Source organism: Thermobia domestica, chromosome 12 (assembly GCF_964235325.1).
Source record: "Thermobia domestica chromosome 12, izTheDome1.hap1.1, whole genome shotgun sequence".
NCBI classification, from domain to species: Eukaryota; Metazoa; Arthropoda; class Insecta; order Zygentoma; family Lepismatidae; genus Thermobia; species Thermobia domestica.
In genome coordinates this window covers 205,340,108-205,360,186 of record NC_137465.1, presented here as the reverse complement: position 1 = coordinate 205,360,186, position 20,079 = coordinate 205,340,108, and the positions used below count along the sequence as shown (strand labels likewise).

Here is a 20,079-nt window from a genome sequence, read left to right as displayed (position 1 = left end):
TTGTTAGTTTTTCATAAAACATTTATTTATGAAATACGAACACGTAACTTGAATTCATTGAAATCTCGTATTCGATTTTTATAACTATATCGACACGTGAAGTGATAATTTGCAATCCCCAAAATTTAATTTGTTATGTTTAATGTGTCTCGCTAGAAAAAACTTATGCCTGTTACATCATTTTATTATCAGTTTTTCGCGCTACTGTATAATTCGGAGGAACGGTATGATTATAGTTAATATCCATGGCATATTTTGGAAGCATTCGTGTTTCTCACAAATAGAGCTGTGTAATTTAGTTTTGTTTAAAGAAAGCATTCTTTTGCACTTCTGGATATGAAAAAAGGAGAGACAGAGAGAGTCAATACTCTAAAAAGAAACACACACGCACACACACAAACACTTGAACAATAATTTAACATCAGCTTTTTTTTTATGACAACGAGCTATTCTACTTCATTCGCTGTGACTGTAAAGCTGCAAGTCGCGCATGCTTTTTTCTATTCCTGACTCGCAGTCACGAAGTGAGTTGAAGTTTCTTCTGCTGTGCAAAAACGGAGAGGGGAGGAATAGGCATACCATACCATAAACTGAAAACAATCGCTATTACTAATAGTATACTAATTCTCAATAAATACGTCATTAGAGAAAACAAAAAGTTATTTCCTTATTATATTATTTCGGTTCTTAACATAAAAATTATACACTTTCAATAACGTTTTGTAAAAAGAAAAGTAAAATGGATGGGATGAAATGGGATTCAATCTGGTGTCAAAACAATATAAGAACTACCAGTCCGCCACTCTATCCACTTGACCACAGAGACTACGTTTTGTTGCCTGTCTTTTTTTTAAATAAATGCTCGTGGCAATAGAGCATGTCACTTCCAAACTTAAGAAACCAGTTTTCCTCTTTGTTACTATATTAGTAGAGGCAATATACGGTTTGACCCGGAAATAATTGCAACACAAATGTTTTTTTGTCTATCACTTCCAAATAGCGTTGCTAATAATATATTCAAAATCCGCTTTCGTAATGCTTGGGGAAAGTCCGCCATCTTGGATTCAATATGGCGGCCACACCGAGACATCGACTCACACTTAAATGACAATATCTACTCACAGATTTAAGCTAAAGACTTCGTTCCTGCGCCATTTTCAAGATAATAGCATACCTTAAGGGATACAAGTTTGCATGCCTCTATGTACCACCGCCATATTGAAAAATGGCGGCGATTATTAAAAATATAGTTTTTTTTTCAATTGGCAATAATGTTTTCTTGGCAAATTACTCAGAAACTAACAGAGATATGCAGAAATTTCTTGAAATAAACGTAAAAGCTCATGATCTTAGCTTTCCAACGAGGGTACTTATGTTCGTCTATCTTACAAAGTAACGGAGCTAGTCGAATTTATGTGGCACTGGGTGTGCGATTTTCGATAATATGACTTTTTTCTCAGGTTCCTGCTATAACGGTTTCGTGTACACGCTCATCATCATATGAATACTCAACTCAATTGGAGATATGGTGTTTGTTTAAGGTTCTTAGAACATAAGAAAATATTAAGTCAGGTGGCCTGAGTGTGATCGATTTAGCCGCCATTTTGGATTTAATATGGCATCTAGGTGAAGAGACCGATGTAACACTTAGACAGCAATATCTTGTTAAAGAATTAAGCTAGACACTTCGTTCTTGTGTTAATTTCTAAATAATACTTATATCCTTCCTACCTATCGTTACCATATTAAAATATGGTCGTTTATTTCCTTTCTTCTTTGAATATAATGGAGATGTATATACAATAGAAGTATGAATGTATTATTAAAGTATGATACAATATTTGATAAATGCTCTTTATCTTTTTTACAGGCACTGCACATTATGTAAGCTGAAGGAATATATTATGAGAATTATGGAGCCAATTAACGCTGAAGAGGAAGCTAAATGTGCATTATGTAACGACCTTCTGAATAATGGGAAACAAAGTGTTTCATTAACTGCAAAAGGTGTTGAAGGAATATGCAGTGCTGCAAGAGCAAGAACTGTAACAATTTTTGTTCATACAGGTCAAAAAGTTCATAGTGAGTGTAGGAAAGAGTTTTGTGACAAGAAGAGTATTGAAGCTTATAAGAGAAGGAACAAAGCAGATGAAGCTTTAAATATAACTTCGGGCGTTCTCCTTCGGTGTCTCCACGCAGTTACCCCACAATATGCGTTTTTTGTGGAGAGAAAGCTGTAGACGATACACGCCATACTGACAGGTTAAAATCAGAGGTAATTACAGTTAGATCAGTAGAATTTAAGGATACAATCACAAAGGATTGTTTGGACAGAAATGATGAATGATGGTTGACTGTGTTGGGAAGAGTTAATGCAACTATATCTGATTTACATGCTGCCGACGCAATATATCATCGAATATGTTCAACAAATTTCCACACCGGGAGAGATATTCCGAAACAGTATTCTTCAGTTCCTCAAGGTAATGGAAGAAAAAGGAAGAAGTTAGTAGGAAGACCTCCAAATAGCATTAGGACAGACGCATTTCAGCAAGTTTGTAAACTCTTTGAAAAGCAAGAAAATGATCAAAAGACATTACAAGAGTTTTCTGATAAGATGGGAGAGTATTTAGTTGGAACTGACTTTGAACCTTACACAACGAAACACATTAAAAATCTTCTACTAGAAACTTACGGAGAAAATATCATCATAGGGAATGCCTGCCGTAAAGAGAATGTGGTTACATTTAGAGAAAGTGCTCAGTCAATTCTTCAGGAGTTCCACCATCAACCAAAGAAAAACGACATTGAAAAGGAAAAGCATAGAATTTTATAAACAACGGCAAAGATTGTAAAAAATGAAATAAAAGAGAATTCACCATTGGATATGTACACTGATCTCAACAGTTTCTCTGTAGAATTTGCTCTTGATTTTCTCTCTCCATCCTTACGACTATTTCTTACCTTAATTATGAGTGATGAAAACTTAAAACGTGTAGTTGCTGCGATTGGACAGGCTATCATGCAAGCATGTAGACCACGGGCACTTATAGCACCAATTCAGCTTGGCTTGGGTGTTCAAATGCATCATCATTACGGTTCACGCTTTCTTGTAGACACCCTCCACAAGCTGGGATTTTGTTCATCTTATCACGAAGTAAGACAGTTTGATAGATGTGCAGCAGAAGTAACTGGACAGAACATAATCGAAGTTCTACCCAACGCTTTCTTGCAATTTGCTGCTGACAATGTCGATCATGACATTTGCACCAGTGATGGACGAGGAACTTTCCACGGAATGGGAATTATTGCAGCTGTCACACCTAAGTCATTTAAGAACTGTCACCAACTTCCTAGACGCGTCAGTTTCATTGGATGATGTGAAAAAAGTTTCCACCATTCCATTCCTTCACTTCCACAAATCACAGAATAAGAAATTAAATTTTGAGGAACTACCTACATATTTGTTTGAAGAACAAAAAAAGTGCGATAGACATGCTATGGTATATGTCCTGTTTTTTTCACGAGACTCGCCCCACATGGTCCTGTACTATGCAAGCCATTCATACAGGAAAAGAACACCCAGGGAAGTCTGATATCCTCTTCCTTCCTATGATAGATCACAATCCCAACGATCTATCTTATATATATTCAGTACTTTTCTATATATGTCAAGAAGCCAAGAAGTTCAACAAAATACCCATTGTTACATTCGACCAACCATTATACTGGAAAAGTCAGATAATTATACACAGTGAGCCAGCAGGCAGTCCTTTAAAGTCTGTTGTACTTTTACTTGGAGGTTTCCATCTTAGAATGAGCTTTCTTGGGTGTATTGGTACTATCATGGAAAACACAGGGCTGTCAGAACAAACATATCATCCTACTCCTGATGCACTTAAATATCATTCTCTGCGTGTTTACCACCAAATCATGGAATGGAAGAGTCTATCCTCTCAAATGCGACCAGAAGATTGGGGATGGCGACTACATAAGGGAATGTATTTTCCAGTGATGATGGACAGGAAACCTGCTCCTGATAATATACTGGAAATCATTCATTGTAATTGTCATGGAAATTGTATAAGCATGAAGTGTTCTTGCAAGCAGTATGGTCTGTTTTCTACATCATTTTGTGGACAGTGTCTGGGACAAACTTGTGATAATGTAGAAAGGGAATCAGAACATTCTGACAATGAAGACGACTTGTTTTAGTAATTAGGTTGGTGTGCTGCTTATTTGCCAATTACTAAATATACATATCCGCAGAAAACTGTCAGTATGGTGTGTTGATGCAAGGAGTATGGACACTTTTGTACATCAATTTGTGACCAGTTTTTGGTTAAATATTTTGATAATGTGAGACAAAACTGAAGTTTTTGAAAATGAAAATTATTAGTTTTAGTTATTAATGTAGTTTTTATGTATTGAATATGCATATAAGGTATGAACATACACGCATGCGGTGCGAAGTAGATATAGTTAGTACATTGAATGTGGGCATTATGTGAGAGAAACTTGTGCAATGTAAAGAAATTCTAGAATTTTATGAAGATGATCATTCATTTTAATGATTAGATAGCTACACTGTTTTAATTGTTATATACACATACATTATATATACACATACATGAAAACAATAGAGACATGAAGTATTCATGCCAGAAACGTAATCTATTACTAATATAAATTAGTGACAATTGCCTGGAAGAAACTTTTGATAATGTGGAAAACGGTGTAAACTTTGTAAAGACGAGGACAATTTTTTCAGTGAAGAGATAGCTACACTGTTTTAATTCTTGCCTTTCAAATAGACATGTAGCGTTAACAATAACAAGGACTGAAGAAATATCGTAATTTTGAGTAATTTTTCACATCTTTCATTTTAATGATGGATTATCGCGATCTGTAGCGACATCTGAACGAAATCTCAGAAGTCATATTTCAACGAAATTTCGGAGGACTTTCCCCAAGAAGGTGAGTAGAAGATTTTTAATATGTAGCTAAATACATCTTGTTACACATCCTGGTTCAAAAATTATTTGTGTTGCAATTATTTACTGGTCAATCCGTATACTGCGTCTACTTAGCTTCTAGCAGGAACCTGAGAAAAAAGTCATATTATCGAAAATCGCACACCCAGTGCCACATAAATTCGACTAGCTCCGTTACTTTGTAAGATAGACGAACATAAGTACCCTCGTTGGAAAGCTAAGATCATGAGCTTTTACGTTTATTTCAAGAAACTTTTGCATATCTCTGTTAGTTTCTGAGTTATCTGCTAATAAAACATTATTGCCAATTGAAAAAACTATATTTTTAATAATCGCTGCCATTTTTCAATATGGCGGTGGTACATAGAGACATGCAAACTTGTATCCCTTAAGGTATGCTATTATCTTGAAAATGGCGCAGGAACGAAGTTTTCAGCTTAAATCTGAGTAGATATTGTCATTTAAGTGTGAGTCGATGTCTCGGTGTGGCCGCCATATTGAATCCAAGATGGCGGACTTTCCCCAAGCATTACGAAAGCGGATTTTGAATATATTATTAGCAACGCTATTTGGAAGTGATAGACAAAAAACATTTGTGTTGCAATTGTTTCCGGGTTAGGCCATTTTTTTCTCGTTTGTTTCTTCTACTATATTTCCATACAACGTCTTGGTTACAGAAGCTAATTTATATTTGGCAGACAATTTATCCCCAAGGTTTAAACCAATAAATGCAATATTTTACTCCACTTTCTAGTTCCTTGATTCAACTTCTGGATACTATGATACTACCAATCGTGAAATTTCCTCTGCAGTCGTGCTCTGCTACTTCAAAATTCCCTCGAAAGCATTATTGTCAGTATACATAATACCGAGCATATTTTTTGCTTATATTTTTATTATTTTATTATCTTTTTTGGAAATATCTTCTTAGATGGATTGCTTTCTATTATCTCCACTTACTAATAACTGAATTTTACACATAAACGTAAGGAAAATGGAATAATTGCGAAAAATCGTAGGTTACAGTATACGCTTTTTTTTGCGCATAAGGGTACAAAATAAAGATTTTGATGCATCAATTGAGATGAACAGTGTCCAGACATGTGAGGAGCTAGGACGACAGTTCAGTGTGAGTGGAGAAACCATTCGGCAGCACCTCCATCAACTTGGGAAGCACCACAAGTTTGGTCGATGGGTCCCACATGATTTCGGCCCAGAAGGCAACACGAGCAGACACTGTGTTGACATGTCATGAAAAGTGGGTCCTGTACGAAACTCCACGGCGCCGTCATCATTAGTTAGCATCCCATGAGTTGGTTCCTAAATAGCCGAAACCAGGACTGCACCTGAAGAAGGTCCTTCTGTGTGTTTGCTGTACTCCTCGCGAGTGTATTTCGGGGACTTCTTGCGACATCATGCAGCGGGAACTGCTACCAGCTGATCAGAGCATCAATTCAACTGTGTACTGTCAGTAGTTGAGCCGTGTTCAAGAGAAACTCAAAACTCTGGAGCCAGCACTTCTGAATAATAGACGAGTCCTCCTGTTACATGACAAGGCTAATCCCCACGTGGTTGGATGATCCGAGACATTATTCTACGCCTTGGATGGAAAACACTATTGCATCTGCAATACTCCCTGGACATTCCGCCATCCGATTATAACCTGTTCTATTCCTTGGACAATCATCTTAGAGGACGCCCGTTCAAATCGCTAGTGGAGGTGGAAAATGCGCCTGATACTTTCTTCGCTTGGCCCTGCCCACCAAGTTCTACCGCGATGGAATTCCTTGCCTTCCAGAACGTTGGCAGAAGGTCGTCGATGGTTTTTGATCTTCCAAGTAAGTTTTAGGTGACATATCGATGTTAGGTGACATGAAAGCGACAGAACTTTATTGCGGTTACCCTTATATATTTCCTCTGTATTTAGTCGGTGTAAGGACCTCAAACTTCTTCCGTTGGATTTTGCTTATCAAAAAATTTCTAAAGCTGCGTTGCTGGCCCCAAACTCTGAAATTCAGGGTGGGAGTGGCTGCCCCACTGGCGCCATCTGTTTAGCTTCTGACATGTGAAACTACGCCCTTTCACGTGGTTTTAGTTACATCTATTTCGGGATCTTGACTGCGATTATATTACCTTTCAAATAGAATTCATTTGCTGAGCAAAACTGAACCTTATTGAAAATGGACTTGGATTCATTGTGCTCTGAATGCCCCAAATATTACCTTTCTTCAATAAATTATTGACTCAAAAACAACCAATTACATAGGCTTGTAGAAAATATTCTAAAGTTAACACAACATAAGGTGTGCTTCAAACATTACTTTTCGGAAATTTATTATTTTAAAGTAATTTTATTAACATCGGTGTTCTGAAAATCTAGCCAGTCACTGGGTTTTGTTTTTAGCCTCAGGATGGTTACCCTGAAATTTCCAACAGTGGCGAAGCGTACTATGAGGCTCTGAGGCCGGGCCTACCCTTTCTTAGTAAATAAACATTTCTTTATCTTTGGTTTCAACATTTCGTTTTTTTTCGGTAACAAAATAGTAGGTTGGAAACACTTGGAGACCCCTTCGTTTGAGCCTCACCAGCTCGCTCGACAGGCTTACGGGCTCTGCTGCTCAGGGAGTGAAGTTATTATGGCTGGGGTTGCACGCATTGTTGGGAAGTTGTGAAGGCTCGCCTCTGGGAGTTTAATTTTAGCGTTGGAGGCATCTTTCAATGCTAATACGTTATAAAATGATTTCCTTAACACAGAGTAAGAAGTTACTGTATGCAATAGTGATAATATGTTTAATCTAGATATATACTCTCAGGAGTTATTGAGTAGTTGTTTTTTTTTCTACATAGGACCTGGAGCATACTAGCCTGTAGATTGTGTCTGATACATTAAACATATAGGCAGGCCGGTAGCCAGCCCAAAGTTTAAGGAGGGCCCGACTGAATTTAAGGGGGGAGATCCAACCATACTATAGTTTATCATCGTATTATCATTCATTTGCAAGCCTACCGTGAAAATGTTAGGAGGCCAGCGAAAATTTAGGGGGGCCGGCCCCCCTAGACCCCCTGGATACTGGCCTGCATATAGGTCTGTATAAATTTACCAAACGCTACCATACAGTATAAAATAATAATATTTGTGTGTAATTTTAGTTGTTTTCAATTTCATAGAATCAGTGGAGTATTTACGATTTTGTTTCGGGTGGGGCTTTGCTAACTTTATTAATGGAAATGTGAAAATTTTGCAATATATATATATGAAATAATAAAAAGCTGCAATAAAATTTCGGTGAGTGCTTAAGTTCGGAAGCCACACCCTTAAATATGTCACTGCATAGAATACAATATTAAGTATCTTGCGTTGATTCAAATAAAGTTCCTTCTGAGCACTAACATTTCTAGTGAAGTCATTTTCAAGTGATGCATTAATTAAATACAGTATTGCATTTACTTTAAAGGGAGAGATGCAGGTAATAAACGCTTATCCATGAAATTTGACAGTTAACGGCAAGAATGTACAAAGAGTGTTCAAAAAGTTTTGCACAGTGGTCTCTATTTTTTTTTATTTGTTGCAGGAGGAGAATGAATTTTTTTGTGAACATACTTGGAACATTTAGCTATACCTGAGTCTACTCAATGTAGCCTCCATCAGCTGTGACGCATCTGGTCCAACGTTCTTTCCATGATGTAAATGCACTTTGGTTAAATTCTGGTGATTGACTTTTACACCATCGCTTGACACAGGAAATAAGGTCTTTCTCACTATCAGATGTTTTACCGCACAGGTGGGTCTTCAGACGTGTTTTGCTATCAGATTCTGACAAAAACAGCCATGTTTCATCCTGGACAATGACGCCCTCAAAACACTGTTTCCACTCTTCAGTAAAGGTCGTCATGAGACCCTCGCACACATCCTTTCTCATCTTTTTCATTTCCTATTGTCAATAATCTAGGCACCCAACGTGCACAGATTTTTCTGTACCCTAGTGACTGCACCACTGATACCACACTACCCAATGACAAACCAGTCATTTCAGCAAGCTGTCATGTCATCACATATCTTTCATTTTGGATGATTTGATTAATGGTCTCCTTATTCACATCACTCACTACCGTCGATGGTCTACCGCATCGTGGATTGTCGAGTAGAGAGAAATCACCTTCTTTAAACCACTGCAATCACCGCTGGATACTGCTGCGATCCAATGTGTCCTCCCCAAGGATGTTATAAAATAGAGGATCTGCCCATATGTATCTTCATCCTATTAAATCGATGAAGCCAAGAAACAACCGAGCATCGCCAAGCCTGATTGGCTACTCTCGTTTCTTGCATCGTCTGATTGGCTACTTTCGTTTCCGCCATGATTGTTGGCTCAAAACATTACGATCCTATTGGGCAGAGTGGGCAGAGTAGGGGTGGCGAAACTGTGACGTATGGCTTCAAGATCTTGTTGTAAGAGCAGATCCTATATTTTATAAGATCCTTGGTCCTCCCCATAAACAGGGAGCAACTTCCTGTGAATCGATGTGGCAGAGTCATCGTCGGTCTTGAAGAGGAACTCCATCACCGACCGTTGTCGCAACCTGACATCTACTCCACAGTTCATTATGGCTCACCTGTAAATAAAAGAAAACACTTTTATATACCAACTTATAGCTAAATGTTCCAAGTATGTTCAAAAAAAAAAATCATTCTCCTCCTGCAACAAATAAAAAAATTAGAGACGACTGTGAAAAACTTTTTGAACAACCTTTGTATTTACTTTTTCTTTCCCTCCATTTTCAAATATGCAGGAAATGAAAACAACTGAGGATGGAATTTCCCTCATTCCCCCTGCAAATCCCAGGCAATAGAAAATATGAACTGCATTTTAAAATATTTGTATTGGAGCTAAATGGGAATATTCCATTTAATACACATTGAGTGTTTTCCTCCATGTAAATATTTGTTGAATAATAATAATAATAATAATAATAATAATAATAATAATAATAATAATAATAATAATAATAATAATAATAATAATAATAATAATAATAATAATAGAGTACTTTCCGTCTACTTTTGCTGATTTCTTTCTTGTTAAATAAAACAACAACAACAACAAGAAAAAACTACTATGTATACATGCACATAAATTTAACTCTAAACAGTGATAGAAATACAGTCAAGAAAGTTCTTTAAAGCAGATAGAATTAGTAGTTTCTTTTGTTTAACTCAATAAGGAAAATATAATTCTGTCTATAATTTTAAACATTTTATGATACATTAAATGTTATTTGTGTTATTAGTTTATCGGGCCTACCCTACTTGTGGGATTACGCTTCGCCACTGATTTCCAAAAAGGTTTTATGACGTTTGCTGCCTTTGCCACTACGTATCTGTGTAAGACATTTTCTCGTCTCGTACACATGAAAAGCAAATACGATGAACATATTTAAAGTGGAGCCAGATCTACATCTGAAATTATCTAGTTTTGGTTCGGACATACGGAAGTTGTCATACGTGTGAAAAAAAAAAAGCATCCCCATCAGATTAGGTGAGTGTTAAATTCATAATATTATGCTTAACTGGTAGAATTGTATTTTTCCGAAAGTTTTATTTATAACAATATTACATTGTCATAAATGACACGTTTAGTGCTGTATAGTTGTAATTTATCACTTTATTTATATCTGTAAAATATATTATAAAAAAAAGTTTTGATTTCATGGGAACTGCGGAGAATTAATAGTTGCTACCAGTGGCGTATTTAAGGGGGGATTCCGGGCTTAAGCCCCCCCCCCGAATTCTTACTTACTACCGGTATAGTAAAGTATATGAAATATCTTGTAGAATTTTCACATTTTCAGACAAAGCCCCCCCCTCCGAAACAAAATCGTAAATACGCCACTGGTTGCTACAAAGGGTCCGTCACATCAGAAAGATTGGTAAAAGTTCGTATATACGGCCTAGTATATTTTTTGTATAACGTAGTTAAGGAATTGGAAACAATTTGTGGATATGCTGATCGAAAGGGTGAATAAATGATTTATTAAAAGAAAATAATATTGTGAGTTGGAGACGTGAAACTCAGCATTCAAATTCCTCGTTCAAATAACTAATACAGCTTTTTCGAAATTTGACTCCTGATGGGGAGGGGAGACAAGTTAACTTATCAAAACATGACATAAAAAGAGGATCAAGTAGTTATTAAAATTGGAGACGAGAAATTCACATGTAAGCCAGCAATGACACTATTTTTGAATTCGGGAGGGGATGCAAGGAGAGAGGCAGACATTTTTTGGAGGTGTACAGTTATTATTATTATTATTATTATTATTATTATTATTATTATTATTATTATTATTATTATTATTATATTTTTTATTTTTATTTATTTATTTATTTTTGCAGAAAAGGATGGTACGACGTAATATGCCTGGAGAGCGGCCGAACCACCACGGGCGCTCTGTCCAGTTCCCGTCCTCTGTCATTGTCACTGATGTAAACTGTTATTAAAAAGTGAGTGTAACATTACTTGAGCGTTTATCAAAATTTAATCCGAATGAAATAAAAATAAAAATTAGTGTATTAAGCCTATATAAAATATCGAAGTGTTGGGAACTGTATCACCTCGCAAAAGATATTTTGTGGATCAAGACCGCTTAAGGTATAATGATAACTTATTACTTGAGAAGATCTTTGCGAACTTCTGAAAGATAAAAATTTGAGGCAAAGTTTTCCTATCTACTAATGCTTCATTAATGCCGTTGTACCTGGACGAACGAACTGTTATTTTATGGGAGGTTTTGATGTATACACAGTGCGGTAGTTAATAAATGATATTGGCACTTTTGCTGCGAAGTTAGTTCTCACTTCTCACACGGATTTTTTTTTTTTTTTTTTTTGTCATACTGCTGAATCTTAAACCAGACCCAGGGCGTCTCTGGCGGGAGGAGGACGCGTCCCCCCTATAATTTGAAGTAAAAATATTCAATATTTTATACTAATTTAATTTATTTACTAACGACAGAATATCATATATATAATAATAATTATATTTATTTGGAATATAATTTTCAGGCTGTGAAACAATTCTAATAGAGTTCTTGCTATACCTTAAGGGGTCCGTGAAGGTAAGCAGAAAGGTAACAAATGGAATCGAAGTTAATAAACAGGTTGGGCTAGGTAGTACCATTTAAATCACTTTCTTTAATGCCCCCCCCCCCCCCTTCCCAATTTTACATGCCAGTGAGTCAGACCTTGGAAGCACGTGCATAAACTTCCGATTGGCAGAGTAGTGCATGACACGGGTAGGTATAGACTGGTGCTGTGACACCTCATCGCCGTTCCAACAATGGAAGTAAGGGAAATCTCAAGTTGTGAAGACGCTTAACCCTTTCACAGAGGAAGTCGACAGAAAGAAAATTTCCTTAACATGCGAATGTCGACTATAGTCGACAGGTTAAAATTTGTTTGTCCGTATCTTGGCTTTGTCGAGAATAGTCGCCGAAGTTGTACCGTTCAATTTTTTGTGTTCTATTGTTTTCGATAAACAATAGAAATCACACAGAAAAACTTTGGCGATTATAGTTAAATAAAACAAAACCAAGATACAGACAAATTTTAACACGTCGACTATAATCGACATTCGCAGGTTAGGGAAATTTCTTTCCGTCGCCTTCCACAGTGAAAGGGTTAAGGAAAACTCCAACGGAAAGGGTTATGGGGATAATTGCTTTTGTCGATGCTATATTTTTGAACAATATAAGAGGTTCAGTGCTGAAAGGAAGTGTATGAAAGATGACTAGATGAAAGAGGACTGTCAGAACAACTGAAATAATTGACAAAGTTCGGAAGTAATTTTCACTGACCACAATGCAAGTCTTAGGGTAATATCAGATCTCATAAGAGCGAGTAAAGGGTCGTTCGAAAAAAAAAAAAACGCAAGCTGTGCACACCTTTCGTGTTCATTTCTTAACATAGGAACAGAGACTGGAAAGAGTATATCATTGCCGCAGTGCTCGTCACTTTTTGGTATATATATATATATATATATATATATATATATATATATATATATATATATATATATATATGTATATAAAAAAGTGAGTGTTTCCTCACACCGCATTGTATGATTCTTTCCTACAAATTAAAAGTGCAACAACAACATTTCTTTTTTTTTTTCAATGTTTTCACAACCAGAAAGGAGTGACGAAGACCTGGAAAACCATTACAATGTGGGTCTTCAGAAACTATTCCATCACACATTAGATCGTCTAAAACTGTGAGTTAAAAAAGGGAGTTCCTACTTTGAATAAACCGAGATAAATTGATTCAAAGCTGTCATTCATATCCTTTTTGCAGACTCCGTCTCGTTTCTTAATTGCCGCACTGCAAATCTGCCTTTTAAGAATGTAACGTCACATAAAATTTAGTTTTTAGCGTATTTAAGAAGGCGATTTTTGCAAAAGAGAAAGAAATCAGAATATTTATAGGAAACATCCTCTGCTGAGTTTAAAGTAAATATGCATGGTGTATAGTATACACTCTGTAAAGAAAAAATAGCGACACCTCAATTCTCAAACTAACTTACACAGAAAACCATAGTTGCAGCCCGTTAGAAGAGGAATAGAAGGAAATGAAGAGTGGGATAGTTCATTTGCGTTATCTGTGACACCTGTGGTGTAGGACATCGCTTGTCAATTGTTTGTGTATCAGTAGTATTTTCGATAGATGGCACTGAGTGCGTCTCGTAAATTATTGTAGTAAGAATTCTGCATTGCATTTGTGATGTGTAGGCTGAGGTAAATAGCATTTTATGATTGTTCTTTGCTTTCTCATTGTTTGGACAGTGTGTCAAGTGGCAAAATTTTTGTTGTGCAGTGTTGTTTGTGTGTGATATTGTTGCTACATGTGGACTGTAAACAAATAAGATGGGTAAGAAATGTGAGTTGTGGCAAATCTCTAAAGGAATAGATGGAATTCTGAAAATCCATCATTCTACGGCAGGAAGAGTAATTCACAAGTGCAAACAGCATAACAAATCGTCCCTTCGTCAACAGTGTGAAAGAAAACAGAAAGCATCACCCAGAGCAGATTGCTAAATGAAATCAATAGCACCGCAGATTTAATGAGTGATTTCCCCATTAATCGCTATTTAAGTTTGACATGATCTTGGAACTGCAGTTACTTGTACAACTGTATTATCTTGACTGTATGAAGAGCACTAGCGGTTCGTCAGGTGAGGCAGATGAGGCCTGGCCTCACCTATACTCTTGAGCAAAAGTAAATGAAATATTTGCAATAAATTCCAAATTAACTCAACATTACTATGTAGTTTTTGAAATAAAACTTATTTCAAATTATTTAATGTATAACAGAAAACAGACTTCTTAAAATTCATTTACTCAAGTGCAGAAAATGTTTGTAAAATATTACAGAATTTAAAAGAAATTAAAGGCAAAAGCGAAAATGAATATTCTTTGGCATGATAATTTTAGTTTTAAAAATTCCAATCCTGTAGTGCGGCCTGAAACAGATTGAGCCTCCTCAGCAGCGAAGCAGTTGCAACGAAAACATCCCTCTTGCAGTTTGAAAGGGGAGAGGGGTAACCTAAGGGCAAAAATCTTGGGTTCGGAATTACTCCAATGTTCTGTGTTTCAAGGGAGGCCTGTTGAAAATGTGCCGCTGACACGCACTGCGCATGCTTGAACCAGAGAGGGACACTTGTCATACTCTCCGTTGTTGCCCAGAGAAGGGTATGCAGTGTAGCAAATTGAATAAATTTAAACGTAAGCTTGATTATAAAGAAGTAATGAATTACATTTGCTATTTCCTTCATATGAACAACATTTCAACTTTTAGAACGTTTTACTGAGGAAGTATATTTCCTTTAAAGGGAATGTTTAATATCTGGTTTCAAAATATATAGTAGTTTATACTTAATTTCTAGTAAACATGCTAAAAATGTTGATGGCAAAAAAAAAAAAAAAAAAAAAAAACCTATAACAGTTATAGCAATACTGTGAAACACATTTTTGTAGCAAGAGCGCGAAAATCGACGGATAGCGGGTGCAACATCGTTGTTTTTTGCATGTTTTATCTTGTTTTCAAGCAAGTGGCATTGTGCGTGTAGGGTGAGATGGTATGTGGTGGTATGCCATACCGCCTCTGGTTTTTCAGTGATGAAGGCATACCGCCTCTGTCTTTTAGTGATCAAGTCATACCGTCACGGGAGAGTAGATGCTAAATACCTTTAATAAATCAGGTAATTAAGGAACAGCTGTGCACGTAAAAAGATTTTGTTTCTTATGTAGAAATAATTTCTAAGTTGACAACACCGAAATTTTTGTTATCTTTTCCCTACCTTTTGTTTTTTTAATGAGGTGTCTTCAAAGTTCGTCTAGTTTATATTTTGATGTGCCATATTGAATTGTTTCTTTCGTATGTATGTGTGTGTCTTCTTAGGAATTATGAATTAGATTTCTGGGCTGTCGGCATCGAAGGCCATTTAGCCCGTCACGTACATGAGGAATGATTTCCCTCGGCGAGCACACTATTCGATGAAAGCGAAAAAAGGAAGGAAGCGGCCTAGGACCATTATATTAGGTACCATTCCGGCATTTGCCTGGTGTGAATGAGTAAAACCCAGGAAAAACCTCATTCAAGATGGCTGGCCTGAAAAAGATGTTACACTTTTTCGACCGAGTATCCCCACCGGGAATCGAACCCGGGACCGCTCACACCAAAGGCGAGAGCGTTAGCGACTACGCGTGTATCATCTTCTCTTAATTCATATAAATGTTGTGTTTTGAGCATAAGCGGAGTTAGGGCTTGTCTACTGTAAGGGCGAGTCTTCCGGAGGTTTGGAATATCTCTCAGTCGAGTGGGGATTCGGGAGCTTTGTTGCAGGAAATCGTGAATATAAAAACTCGATTTTTGAGCATTTTCGTATATAATTCTCTATAATACAACATAAGATTATTATTTTTTTTTAAAAAAATGGGAAGTTGTTGACGAGGGATCAAAGTCTCTCCATGCCCCTTCAGTAACTAAAAAGAAGCTCTCCAGTGGCTTTCAGTGGTAATGTAAATAGACATGCTAACTTTCAGGCAACACATTCTCACTGTATTTCAACATTTAGATAGCCGGTATGCCGAGTTAAAATCATAATAAAGCATATCGTCTCTGCTTTTTTCTTTTCCACTTCGAACACTATATATATATAGATATAGATAGATAGATAGATAGATTCAATGTTGAAGGAAGAAAAAAGGTTCTAGCCCGATGATCGTTATCCTAAAAGTAATGTATTTTGTAACAAAATATAAGGAGATATAGATAACGAAAGCCAGTTCGTCTTCTACGGATATAACATTGTCAATGGCGTCAATAACGCCTCTGCAACGCGGGAAACGTCGACTGTTATGCCCTCCTCAAGTGATTGGTTTCATAGTATGCTTATTAGATTACTAGCAGCGGGGGAAAATCGGGGGGAAATCCTGCAACAGGGGGGCGAAGAGCCGATTCACCGCCACCTAACCAAGCCCGCAACCAGCCTCAGAGGTTTGGGGGGGCATGAATATGTTGGAGGGGGCAAGTCATTAAAAATTCTCCTACAAATTGTTTTTTGTATTAATAATAGCATTTTGTATTGAGGTCTGGAGGGGCTACGAAAAGCTTAAGGGGGCCTGCTCCCTATAGTTGCGGGCCTGCACTTAACACTACGACCTGGTTCTCTGTGCCTCACCTATTTATTTAGCCACGAGCCGCCTCTGATGAAGAGGATATTACAAAGAAAAAAACGCGTAGAAAGTCGAAACTGACAAAACACAGAGGACTTCAACATGTAGTTTTGTGAGTCGATATGCAACTTGGACTTATGACAACTGAAAGCATGTCGTTTTCTTCATTGATAAGAAGTTTAGAATAGTGGGAAACGATAGTGGTGTGAAGTTGTGGATACGAACAAGCAAGGAACTTGACAATGATTTTGTTTAAGAGATTCAAATATTCAGTTACTGAGTGATGATATGGGCATGGTTCACCGTTAAAGACGTCAGAACGACGGATATATGTGAAGGATCGTTTGATGCACGAAAATATCTTCAAATTCTGGCACGTAAAGTTCTTACAACAGCTAAAGATGACTTTTCTGAAGAAGATATGGACTACTTCCTTTCCCAGGACGATAATGCTTCATGTCACCGAGCCAAAATTGTTAATACGTGGTTCAAGAATATCACTATTTAGAGACTCGTATGGCCTACAAACCCACCCGACATGAATCCAGTTGAAAATTTGTGGATTAATATGAGTAGAAATTTCAATAGACAACTATCTCAAATAGAATGGAATTCAAGGAACAGATAATCCGGGTGTTATTCCGTGATATCGAGGTTGCATTTTGCAATAGCTTTGTTACCAATGCGGGAAGCCCATGGTGCACATACAAAATACTAGTTTGGTGTATCGTACTTCTCGATGTTTGCACACAATATGTCTTACCCTAAAGAAATTCCATCTCTTGTTTTCTGCTATTGTTGTTGATCTTTTTCAGTTTTATGAATTACTCTTCCTACAAACGATTTTGCTCAAAACACACATAGCTACTTATATATGCATATAAATTCACTAAATTCATGTCAAAAGCCTGAAACTCTGGCGCAAGTATTAAGAATGAACTGCTCATTAGGAATATGCCTTGTAATATTATCAGGAATTCATGTAAAAATTCATATTGATTAAAGTATGTTGAGAAAACCATATTAAAGCAAGTGTCGCTATTTTTTCTTTACAGAGTGTAGTAAATAGTAAAATATCGGTGCAGTTTTAGGAAATGTCATAAAAGTGGTAATTATACGGTTAGAATGAGTAACGGTACATATTAGACCCTATTTAAAAATGTCACATACACTTTGGTTTGCTGAGCTAAACTAACCAAAAGCGGGCAACAGTGCAGTAGGTACAATCTACACTTCGTTCTTGTATAAACACAATTGCTTCTCTCTCTTTTTTTTTTATGTTTAAGCGACTTTTGTAGAATACAATTTTTAAAACATAATGGAAGTTTTTTTTTTTTTTTTTTTTTTTTAATCTCCACGGCAAATTTGCAGTGGCAACAAGTATGAAAGGAACATTGTACTCTCATTAAGTTTGAAGTCGTGGAAATTCTCGTCACGTAACGCGACGGGAAAAGTGGTAATGCACAGAAGGACCCTTGCTTTTAGTGACTATCTAGCACAAGTTAGAGATTAAGTCCAAAGTTGGTCATCCATTTCTACCAAAATTTTGAGAATTTACCGAAAAGAAATGGATAATTTGCGTGTGCTTGATAATATATAAGGAAAGTGAAAATTGTGTTTATTTTTTTATGTAAGCGGTTATAAACATGAAACTATTTGTCAAACAGAAGGAACTACTTCGCGCAAGATTGAGACCGCAATGGTTTAGTGGTAGGACGTTCACCTCTTGATGCGCTGGGTCCCGGGTTCAATTACAGCTTCCGCCAAGTGAACTTTGTGGTGAACAAATAACTTGTGTGTGGGTTTCCCTGGGTTCTCCCGTTTCGTCCCACTTTATTCATTCCACCATTTCATTCATTTCTCATCATCGCCGTGTCCTTTAGCCTAGCCGGCATAAACGTGGGACGTAAAGCTCAAAGATTTCATTTCATTTCATTTCGCGCAAGATTACTGCATGGTTGGATTGTGGGAAAGAGCATTTGTATTCTGAACACAGCTGCAAGTGTTTAGATTAGATTAGATTAGATTTCCATTTGATGTCCTTACGCAGAGACGAGAAATTAATTCTCGGCTTGTGTATAGCCCGCTCCCCCCAGTTCTTTGTCACCGGAACTGGAAGAGTCACTACTACTACTACTACTATATCCACTACTACTACTACTACTAGTCTACTATATCCACTACTACTACTACTACTACTACTACTATATCCACTACTACTACTACTCCGACTACTACTACTACTTATATCGAGAACAGAACCCAACCAACCCCTGCGGGGCTTCTAACCCGTTCCTACTACTACTAGTATTGCTACTAACTACCACCACTACTACTACTACTACCACTACTGCTGCTGCTACTACTACTACTACTACCGCTACTACTACTTATACTAAAGCCTCCTTACCACAAGATTTACATCTTAAATCTTTATAACATGTGATTCCGACTCATTATGAACTAATATGAACCGTTAGAATCACTATGATTCGTTAAAAATCACTGGGGGTAGCGGGCTATACTCAATCCTAATTCTCTATTAATTTTAAGAAAATAGTCAACCCTATCCTACTTATCCCTGTCTTACTCTACTCTCTCCTACCCTACTCTATAATACTCTTTTTAAGTGGTTCTAAAAATTTTCGATTTTTAAATTTTCGTAGCTGTTATTACGCTTTTTGTAAAAAAAAACTTAATATGTGTTTCACATGAATAATCGTTTTTATGACATCAGTTTACACGCATGCTATTAATCTGCATGCAACTATGGGGGTATGCGCTCAGAAAATAACACTATAAAATGTATCAGGATATTATTTAATGTAAGAAAACTTGATAACTCAAAGTGCACCAAAGTTTTTAATAGGATGCTCTTTCCCTAGTCATATGGAGAAGCTATATCCAAAGAACGCACATACACAGACACACATTTCTAATAATTTTCTTCAATCTAAATCTAATTCTTAGGAAATAGATTATTTTGTTGTTAAATGTTGCAATATACGCAAATAATTATTAGGTTATTCAAAATACTAAGTGTTAATTTCTAGAGACCACAATACTTACGAATAAAACTTAAGACCAAATTAACATCAGTATTGTGCTGAATTATTTCATATATTTTATTACGCACTCATCAAGTCAGCCAGCATAATACTTCTTAATAACGATTAAAGGAAGGTAAAACGCCAATATATCGTACTTCACGGATAATTTTCTTACAACTAAACCAAGCTAAATGTAACTGGAGTCATTCCTGTTTGCAACATAAATTTGTTTTAAAAAATAAGATGTAGAATCGACAAGGTTATGTGCCCTTGTTGTTACGCAGAGATGGCAGTAGTTTTGTTCT

At 36.6% G+C, this 20,079-nt stretch overlaps 1 protein-coding gene across 2 annotated transcripts in view; it reads right to left on the bottom strand.

Annotated features, from left to right (window-relative positions):
• LOC145666969 (uncharacterized) overlaps window positions 1-20,079 on the bottom strand; it is a 66,142-nt gene extending 46,063 nt beyond the window's left edge. For both annotated transcript variants that reach the window (XM_081734611.1, XM_081734612.1), the window contains exon 1: window positions 19,794-20,079. The gene's annotated coding sequence lies outside the window, so the exon portion shown is untranslated. The remainder of the gene's footprint in view (window positions 1-19,793) is intronic.